A 10,077-nucleotide genomic window follows, 5' to 3' on the forward strand; every position below is an offset into this window, starting at 1 on the left:
CTGAGCTGCACGAGGACCAAATCGATCACGAGCTAAGAGATTTCGAAATGCAATAGCAAGCTATGTGGAACGAGCTTGGGAAGAGGAGTGGCCGGATTTGATAGTCGTGCTTCAAACCGTTCAAAAGGCGTTACTTGCAATTTATTGCAAGCTGAATTTGTTTCTTTTAATTAACTTGTTTTAGTTTAATAAATAAGTTGCTGATCAATTAATTTAACTTATCTTAAAGTTTTAATACATGAGTTAGTTATTGAACTTTATTAAATAAGATGCTTCTTAATTGATCTAGTTCCTAGGATTATTTATTGATGCATAAATTAAGTTCTTTAAATTATGCTTCTTTAATTAAACTAGTTGCTGGAATAATTATTGCATATATGTTTTAGTTCATTTATTTAAGTAAGTTTAATATGTGTTATGATTAATAAGTGTTTTAATGTGTTTAATAACTCATTTTAATGTGTTTATTGCAGGTGACTTTTTAGCTTATAGTGGTTACAATTCAAGGTTGTTACACATTTAATAAGTGGCTGTTCAAGTTCTTTTGAGTTACAATTAAAGGGGCTGTTAAAAAAGGAGCTTAAAGATCATTAAAAGGAGTTTTAAAGAGAATTTTATGCCCTTTAAAATTCAGCAGCAACTCTTCCACTTCCAGCCGTTTTTGGAGCTTTTAAGAGAAATTAATCAAGCCTTTGAATGTCATTAAGGAGCTGGTAAGAGATGGTGTCTATTCAACTAGCCAAGGTCAACTCAAGAGTCATTTTCTAAGCCATTAAAGACATTCAAATCAGCTGAATTAAAGTGATTTTATGGAAGGAGTTATTTGGTTCAAAGAATAAGAAAAGACATCAGTTTTTTATGGCACATTAAGTGGATGTTTTGACCATTCGGTTACCTTGTTCTAGCATTATAAATAGATGTAATCAGCCATAGAGGGAACAACTTTTTGCTGAATATAGATGAAATATTTGAATTGTGAGCTATCCAATTCTCTTTGTTCTTTTGGAATTGATTTGACTTATCAAGCATAGCTTGTGGCGTCCATCTTTTCTTTGTTGCTGAACTTATCACCTTTGGTGTGGCGTTCAATATACCTTTGGTTCCTATCATAGTTGATAGTGGGTCAAGGTTCCTTTCCTGCTTCCTTTAACCGAAAACACCTAAAGACCATTTTGAGATTCGGGTCAACAATTCGTTATTGTTGGTTCATTTTCGGCCTTAGCCAATTAATTTGTTATTGTTTCCTCTTTATTTTGTTTATTACCTTTGTTTGAAGCCATTATCTCTATTTTGTTTCATTTTAAAACCGAAACGAATCCATCCTTACTCAATTCACGATTGGGCAACACATACGACTCAAAACATCACGAGACGAGTTCATATCAAATTGGTATCAGAGCTAGCAAATTTGGAGTAAGAATCGACATTGTCGGCAATACGGTATAGTAGTTTCTTCAAAAAAAAATTCAAAAAATTCAAAAAAAAATGGTTTCCATTCAAACTCAAGAGATTGGATATCAAGTTGAAAAAAAATTCGTGAAAAAAAATTCGTGAAAAAAAAAATTTCGTGAAAAAAGAAGAAGAAGCTAGTTTTGAAATTTTGTTGTTGTTTGCTGCCCAAATTATAGTTATTACTACCTTCTACTATTTCGCCACATCCAACCTTTCATTTCTTGATTCAAGCCTACTTTCCTTTGTCCTACAATATTCTTACCAAGCCCAAACATCAAGGTTGTAAGTCGACCCACAACAACTGCTTTTTAAGTTTAAATAATTCCTAAGAACTTAGAGAGGAGGAGTGAGTGGAAAGAGGCAAGAGAGTGGTGAGTTTATTCGAGAGTATAAAAGCCAAGGAAGTGAGATTTCTTTGTGAGTGGATAGTGAGATTCTTTGTTGTGAGTTCATTTTAAAAAAAAATATGTCACGAAGTCCGGAAAGAAATCAAAATGTGGAAGGAGGGTTCCGTCCCGTATGAAATGTTGGAGGAGGAGTGCCAGAACTTACCCTTCAAGCAATTATGCGAGAGATGGAGCGATTATTTGATAGAAAACTTGAACCAATTGAAGATCGATTATATCGAGTCGAGAGACGAGAACAACGTGAGATGACTCCGGAAGATGCAAGACAAGAGCGAGAACGTCCAATTCAAGATCCTTATGAAGCAAGTGGACAAGAAAGTGATCACTCATCTGCCCAAAGTGTACGACGTCGAGGCCGTCAACGACAACGAGGTCCTAGAGATCGTGAACGACCAGATGACAATCTTAAGAATATCAAGATGACAATTCCACCATTCCAAGGTAAGAATGACCCTGAAGCTTATTTGGAGTGGGAAAAGAAGATTGAGCTTGTTTTTGATTGCCACAACTATTCGGAGAGTAAAAAGGTGAAACTCTCGGCAATTGAGTTTTCTGATTATGCCATAGTGTGGTGGGACCAGCTTGTAACTAGTCGACGACGAAATGGTGAAAGACCCATCTCTACTTGGGGAGAAATAAATCAGTCATGCGGAAAAGATTTATTCCATCATACTACCATCGAGATCTTTATCAACGACTTCAAAACCTTACTCAAGGAAATAGAAGTGTTGAAGATTATTATAAGGAGATGGAGATAGTGATGATTCGAGCTGATATCGAGGAGGATCGAGAGGCAACCATGGCTAGGTTCCTTGCGGGTTTAAACCGTGACATTGCCAACATAGTTGAACTACAACACTATGTTGAAGTGATGGACATGGTTCACATGGCGATTAAGGTTGAAAAGCAACTTAAGCGAAAAGGAGTTAGTAGACCCTATGCCAATTCTTCAACCAACAAATGGAATCAAGGAGTCAACAAACCCCCTGTTAGAACAAAAGAGCCGACTGTAGCAGTTAAATCAAATCAACCCATTGGAGAGACAAGTCGAAATAAAAATGAGCAAGCGCCAAATCGCACGAGAGACATAAGATGTTTCAAGTGTCAAGGCCGAGGGCACATAGCTAGTCAATGTCCCAATCGACGAATTATGGTGATAAGAGCTGATGGAGAAGTTGAGTCGGAGGAAGAGGATGAAAATGAACCTAAAATGCCATCCGATGATGAAGATTTAGAGTTACCCGTTGAAGGAGAAATTCTTGTGGTGAAGCGTAGCCTCAGTATTCAAAGTGTTGAAACTGATCAACAAAGGGAGAATATTTTTCACACTCGATGCCACATTCAAGGCAAGGTATGTAGTATGATCATTGATGGTGGTAGCTGTACTAATGTAGCTAGTATTATGTTGGTGGAAAAGCTAGGTTTGGCTACAACTAAACATCCAACTCCATACAAGTTGCAATGGCTAAATGATGGAGGTGAGCTGAAAGTAACAAAACAAGCTGTGGTGGCATTTTCTATTGGAAAGTACCAAGATGAAGTGGTGTGCGATGTAGTTCCTATGCATGCGGGACATCTACTTTTGGGACGTCCATGGCAGTTTGATAGGCGCGTGATCTATGATGGTTATACAAATCGCTATACATTCAAGCATCGAGGCAAGAATGTAACTTTAGCGCCATTGACTCCAAAGCAAGTGTACCAAGATCAATTGAAGTTGAAGGAAAAGATTGAAAAAGAGAGAGACAAGAAAAATGAAAAAAAGAAAGAAAAAATTGAGGGAGTGGAGGTAAAAGTACGAGAGGAACAAGAAAGTCAAAAAGAAATTGAGAGTGGTAAAATGAGCGTATTTGCGAGAGAAAAAGAGATAAGAAAATCATTGTTGTTGCATCAACCCGTACTTGTACTTATGTACAAGGAATGCTTATTTGATGCTAACGAACTTGATAATTCTTTACCTTTGTCTATTGTTTCTTTGCTTCAGGAATTCAAAGACGTTTTCCCGGAAGATGTGCCAAGTGGATTGCCTCCTTTTCGAGGTATTGAACACCAAATAGACTTTATTCCCGGAGCTACAATTCCAAATTGACCAGCTTATCGAAGCAACCCAGAGGAAACTAAAGAGTTGCAACGACAAGTGGCGGAATTAATGGAAAAAGGCTATATACGGGAGAGTTTAAGTCCATGTGCGGTTCCCGTTCTGTTGGTGCCTAAAAAAGATGGTTCATGGAGGATGTGCGTAGATTGCCGAGCTATCAACAAAATTACCGTCAAATACCGACATCCCATTCCTAGACTTGATGATATGTTAGACGAGCTTAGTGGAGCAAAATTGTTCTCTAAGATTGATCTGAAAAGCGGGTATCATCAAATTCGTATGCGGGAGGGGGACGAGTGGAAGACTGCGTTTAAGACTAAATACGGTTTGTATGAGTGGTTAGTGATGCCTTTTGGCCTCACCAATGCACCGAGTACTTTCATGAGGTTGATGAACCACGTTTTGAGGTCATTCATTGGTCGTTTTTACGTAGTTTATTTTGATGATATTTTAATTTACAACAAATCATTAACTGAACATCTTGAACATTTGCATGCTATTTTGAAGGTTTTACGAAAGGAAGTATTGTATGCAAACCTTAAGAAATGTAACTTTTGTACTGACAAAGTTGTTTTTCTAGGTTTTGTTGTAAGTGCGAATGGATTAGAGGTGGACCAAGAGAAGATTAAAGCAATACAAGAATGGCCACGACCGAATAACATCAGCCAAGTTAGAAGCTTTCATGGCCTTGCAAGCTTCTATAGGAGGTTTGTACCGAATTTTAGCACTCTTGCTGCCCCATTAACCGGTATTATCAAAAAAAATTCACCTTTTATTTGGTCTGATGAACAAGAATCTGCTTTTGTTAAAATCAAAGATTGCTTGACTAATGCTCCACTTTTATGTTTGCCGAATTTTAACAAAATTTTGAGGTAGAATGTGATGCTTCTGGAATAGGAATAGGTGCGGTTTTAACGCAAGATGGGCAACCGGTGGCTTATTTTAGCGAGAAACTTAATGGAGCTACGCTCAATTATCCCACATATGACAAAGAAATGTACGCATTGATACGTTCATTAGAAACATGGCAGCATTACCTTTGGCCTAAGGAGTTCGTTATACACACGGACCATGAGGCTTTGAAGCATTTGAGAGGGCAAACTAAGCTTAACAAACGACATGCAAAATGGGTAGAATTCTTAGAATCCTTTCCATATGTGATTAAGTATAAGCAAGGTAAGGAAAATATCGTTGCAGATGCTTTATCGCGAAGGTATGCTCTTTTAAATTATTTGGATGTTAAGTTACTTGGTTTTGCTTATTTAAAGGAATTATATGCTGATGATTCTGATTTTGGAGAAGTTTACAAGTTATGTGTGCAAGGTGCGTATGACAGGTACTATCAGCAAGATGGATTCCTATTTCGAGAAAATAAGTTGTGCATACCCCAAGGATCAACTAGAAATTTGCTGGTTCATGAAGCACATAGTGGGGGTTTAATGGGACATTTTGGTATTGCCAAAACTTTGGCCGTTCTTCAAGAACACTTTTATTGGCCAAAGATGAAACGAGATGTGGCTAAAGTGTGCAATCGCTGTATTGTTTGCAAAAAGGCGAAATCAAGGGTCCAGCCACATGGACTCTATACTCCATTACCGATTCCAGAAATGCCATGGATGGATATTTCTATGGACTTTGTTTTGGGTCTTCCTAGAACAAAGAATGGCAAAGATTCTGTGTTTGTTGTAGTTGATCGGTTTTCAAAAATGGCTCATTTCATTGCATGTAACAAAACTGACGATGCTTTAAATGTTGCCAATCTATTTTTTAGGGAGATTGTACGATTGCATGGAATTCCAAGAACCATTGTTTCGGATCGAGACACTAAATTTCTCAGCCACTTTTGGAGGACTTTATGGGGAAAGATTGGAACTAAGCTATTAGTTTCCACAACAAGTCATCCCCAAACTGATGGCCAAACAGAGGTTGTTAATAGAGTTCTGTCAACACTACTGCGGGCCATTATACGTAGGAATTTAAAAACTTGGGAGGAGTGTCTACCTCACATTGAATTTGCATACAATCGATCGGTACATTCAGCTACCAAGTTTTCACCATTTGAGGTAGTGTATGGATTTAATCCCTTAACTCCATTGGATTTATTGCCTTTACCTTTTGATAAATTGGTGCATGTAGATGGAAAGAAAAAGGCAGATTTTGTGAAACAATTACATCAGCGAGTTAAGGATAATATTGAACGAAGAACGGAGCAATATGCACATCAAGTTAACAAGGGCCGTAAACGAGTAATATTTGAACCTGGTGATTGGGTTTGGATTCACATGCGCAAGGAGAGATTTCTCGTTCAAAGGCGATCCAAACTATTACCATGAGGAGATGGACCTTTTCAAGTCTTGCAGAGAATTAATGATAACGCTTATAAGTTAGATTTACCTGGTGAGTATGGGGTTAGTGCTACTTTTAATGTTGTTGATTTATCTCTTTTCGATGTAGGTGACGATTTGGGAGCAAATCGCCTCAAAGAGGGGGGAATGATGCAACCTTAGCCCGGGAAATTACTACCGAATCCATTGAGCTGCCACGAGGACCAATAACTCGATCACGAGCTAAGAGATTTCGAAATGCAATAGCAAGCTATGTGGAACGAGCTTGGGAAGAGGGAGTGGTCGGATTTGATAGTCGTGCTTCAAACCGTTCAAAAGGCGTTACTTGCAATTTATTGCAAGCTGAATTTGTTTCTTTTAATTAACTTGTTTTAGTTTAATAAATAAGTTGCTGATCAATTAATTTAACTTATCTTAAAGTTTTAATACATGAGTTAGTTATTGAACTTTATTAAATAAGATGCTTCTTAATTGATCTAGTTCCTAGGATTATTTATTGATGCATAAATTAAGTTCTTTAAATTATGCTTCTTTAATTAAACTAGTTGCTGGAATAATTATTGCATATATGTTTTAGTTCATTTATTTAAGTAAGTTTAATATGTGTTATGATTAATAAGTGTTTTAATGTGTTTAATAAACTCATTTTAATATGTTTATTGCAGGTGACTTTTTAGCTTATAGTGGTTATAATTCAAGGCTGTTACACATTTAATAAGTGGCTGTTCAAGTTCTTTTGAGTTACAATTAAAGGGGCTGTTAAAAAAGGAGCTTAAAGATCATTAAAAGGAGTTTTTAAAGAGAATTTTATGCCCTTTAAAATTCAGCAGCAACTCTTCCACTTCCAGCCGTTTTTGGAGCTTTTAAGAGAAATTAACCAAGCCTTTGAATGTCATTAAGGAGCTGGTAAGAGATGGTGTCTATTCAACTAGCCAAGGACAACTCAAGAGTCATTTTCTAAGCCATTAAAGACATTCAAATCAGCTGAATTAAAGTGATTTTATGGAAGGAGTTATTTGGTTCAAAGAATAAGAAAAGACATCAGTTTTTTATGGCACATTAAGTGGATGTTTTTGACCATTCGGTTACCTTGTTCTAGCATTATAAATAGATGTAATCAGCCATAGAGGGAACAACTTTTTGCTAAATATAGATGAAATATTTGAATTGTGAGCTATCCAATTCTCTTTGTTCTTTCGGAATTGATTTGACTTATCAAGCATAGCTTGTGGCGTCCATCTTTTCTTTGTTGCTGAACTTATCACCTTTGGTGTGGCGTTCAATATACCTTTGGTTCCTATCATAGTTGATAGTGGGTCAAGGTTCCTTTCCTGTTTCCTTTAACCGAAAACACCTAAAGACCATTTTGAGATTCGGGTCAACAATTCGTTATTGTTGGTTCATTTTCGGTCTTAGCCAATTAATTTGTTATTGTTTCCTCTTTATTTTGTTTATTACCTTTGTTTGAAGCCATTATCTCTATTTTGTTTCATTTTAAAACCGAAACGAATCCATCCTTACTCAATTCACAATTGGGCAACACATACGACTCAAAACATCACGAGACGAGTTCGTATCACAATGCCAAGAGTTCTTTGTCATATGTTGAATAGTTTAACTGTGCACCATTCAATTTCTCACTAAAATAAGCAATAGGTTGCTTATCTTGCATTAAAACGGCGCCGATTCCAATTCCTGAAGCATCACACTCAAGTTCAAAAGTTTTAGCAAAATCAGGTAATTTAAGCAAAGGAGCAGAACATAACTTAGCTTTTAGAGTTTGAAAGGCCTTTTCTTGGGTTTCACCCCATTTGAAACCCACTGATTTCTTTATAACCTCTGCCAATGGGGCAGCAATAGTAGAGAAATCTTTCACAAATCGTCTATAAAAACTAGCTAAACCATGGAAAGATCTCACCTCAGTTACCGATTTAGGAGTTGGCCACTCCTTAATTGCCTTGACTTTGTCCTCGTCGACATGAATACCTTGAGCACTAACTATGAAACCTAAGAATATTAGTTTATCACAACAGAATGTGCATTTATCAAGGTTGGCAAATAATTTTTCAGCTCGCAGAATATCCAAAACGGTTCGAACATGGAAAACATGATCATCTAAAGTCTTGGAATAAATTAAGATATCATCAAAGTAAACTACTACAAATTTACCCAAGTATAGCCTTAAAACATGATTCATCAATCTCATAAATGTACTAGGTGCATTAGTAAGGCCGAAAGGCATAACTAACCATTCATACAATCCAAATTTTGTTTTAAAGGTTGTTTTCCATTCATCCCCTTCCCTCATTTGAATTTGATGATAACCGCTTTTTAAATCAATTTTTGTAACTATTATTGAACCATGTAATTCATCAAGCATATCATCAAGTCTAGAAATTGGATGTCGATATTTTACCTTTATCTTGTTGATTGGGAGACAATCAACACACATACGAAACGTACCATCTTTCTTTGGTACCAATAAGACAGAAACAACACAAGGGCTTAGGCTTTCATGAATGTACCCTTTATCTAGTAACTCCTCAACTTGCCTTTGCAATTCCTTTGTCTCCTCGGGATTGCATCTATAGGCTGGTCGATTTGGAATCAAAGCTCTGGGTACTAAGTCAATTTGATGTTCAATCCCTCGTAAAGGTGGTAAACCTTTAGGGGCCTCACTAAAAACATCCTCATAATCCTGCAAAAGAGACTGAAACACACTAGGTAAATTTTCGTTAACGTTAGATAAAGATAAATAATTTTGCCTAAACCTCACAAGGATACAAGGCTGTTTGTTGAGTAGGGCTCTCCACACATCTTTTTTTGTTGCTAAAAGATTTTTTTCGCTCATTTTACCTCTTGAGGATTCACTCACCTTTGGGCTTTTTAAATTGTGACTTTTTTCAATATTAGCCTCTTTTCTCTCTGTCTTTTGTACTTGCCCTTTCTCCCTTACCCCCTCACAAAATTTCATCATCCTCTGTTGATCTTTGTATACATCAGTGGGATTTAAAGGAGCAAAAGTGAATTTCTTACCTTTAAATACAAGGGAGTATCGATTAAGTTTACCTTGGTGTGTAACATCACGATCAAATTGCCAAGGTCGTCCAAGGAGCAAGTGTGCCGCATGCATTGGGACCACATCACACCAAACTTCATCTTCATAATTGCCGAGCTTAAAATTGACCAAGGACTATTTTGTAACTTTTACTTCGGAACATTCATTAAGCCATTGAAGGTGATATGGCTTAGGGTGTTTGGTACAAGGCAACTTTAAAGAATCCACCAAATAGCTACTCACTACATTCGAGCAACTCTCACTATCAATAATGAGTGAACATAAGTTACCTTTAATAAAACACTGAGAATGGAAAATATTGGTCCTTTGGCTATCATCATCTTTTATCTGAATGTTAAGGGTTCGGCGAACTACAAAGCAATGGAAATTAGCAAAGTCCCCTTCCTTTGGTGGTTCGACCAACTCGTCGCCATTATCACTGTCATCCACAAGTTCTGGCATATCTGGATCTGTATTATCAGAGTCGGAAGTGTACTCCCCGTTATCTTTTAGAAGAAGTAATCTCGTGTTAGGGCATTTTCTACTATAATGACCACGCCCTTTGCACTTAAAGCATTCAATCTCACGAATCCTCTTCGCACTCGAATCACCTAAATTGGGCTGCTTAGAAGGTGTTTGCGTTTTAGCAGGAGCCCCTTTTTTCCAATCTAATTGCTTACTTCCATTACTCAAAGAAGACTTGTTAGTAACAAAAGG

Source organism: Gossypium hirsutum, chromosome D11 (assembly GCF_007990345.1).
Source record: "Gossypium hirsutum isolate 1008001.06 chromosome D11, Gossypium_hirsutum_v2.1, whole genome shotgun sequence".
In the NCBI taxonomy this organism is placed as follows: domain Eukaryota; kingdom Viridiplantae; phylum Streptophyta; class Magnoliopsida; order Malvales; family Malvaceae; genus Gossypium; species Gossypium hirsutum.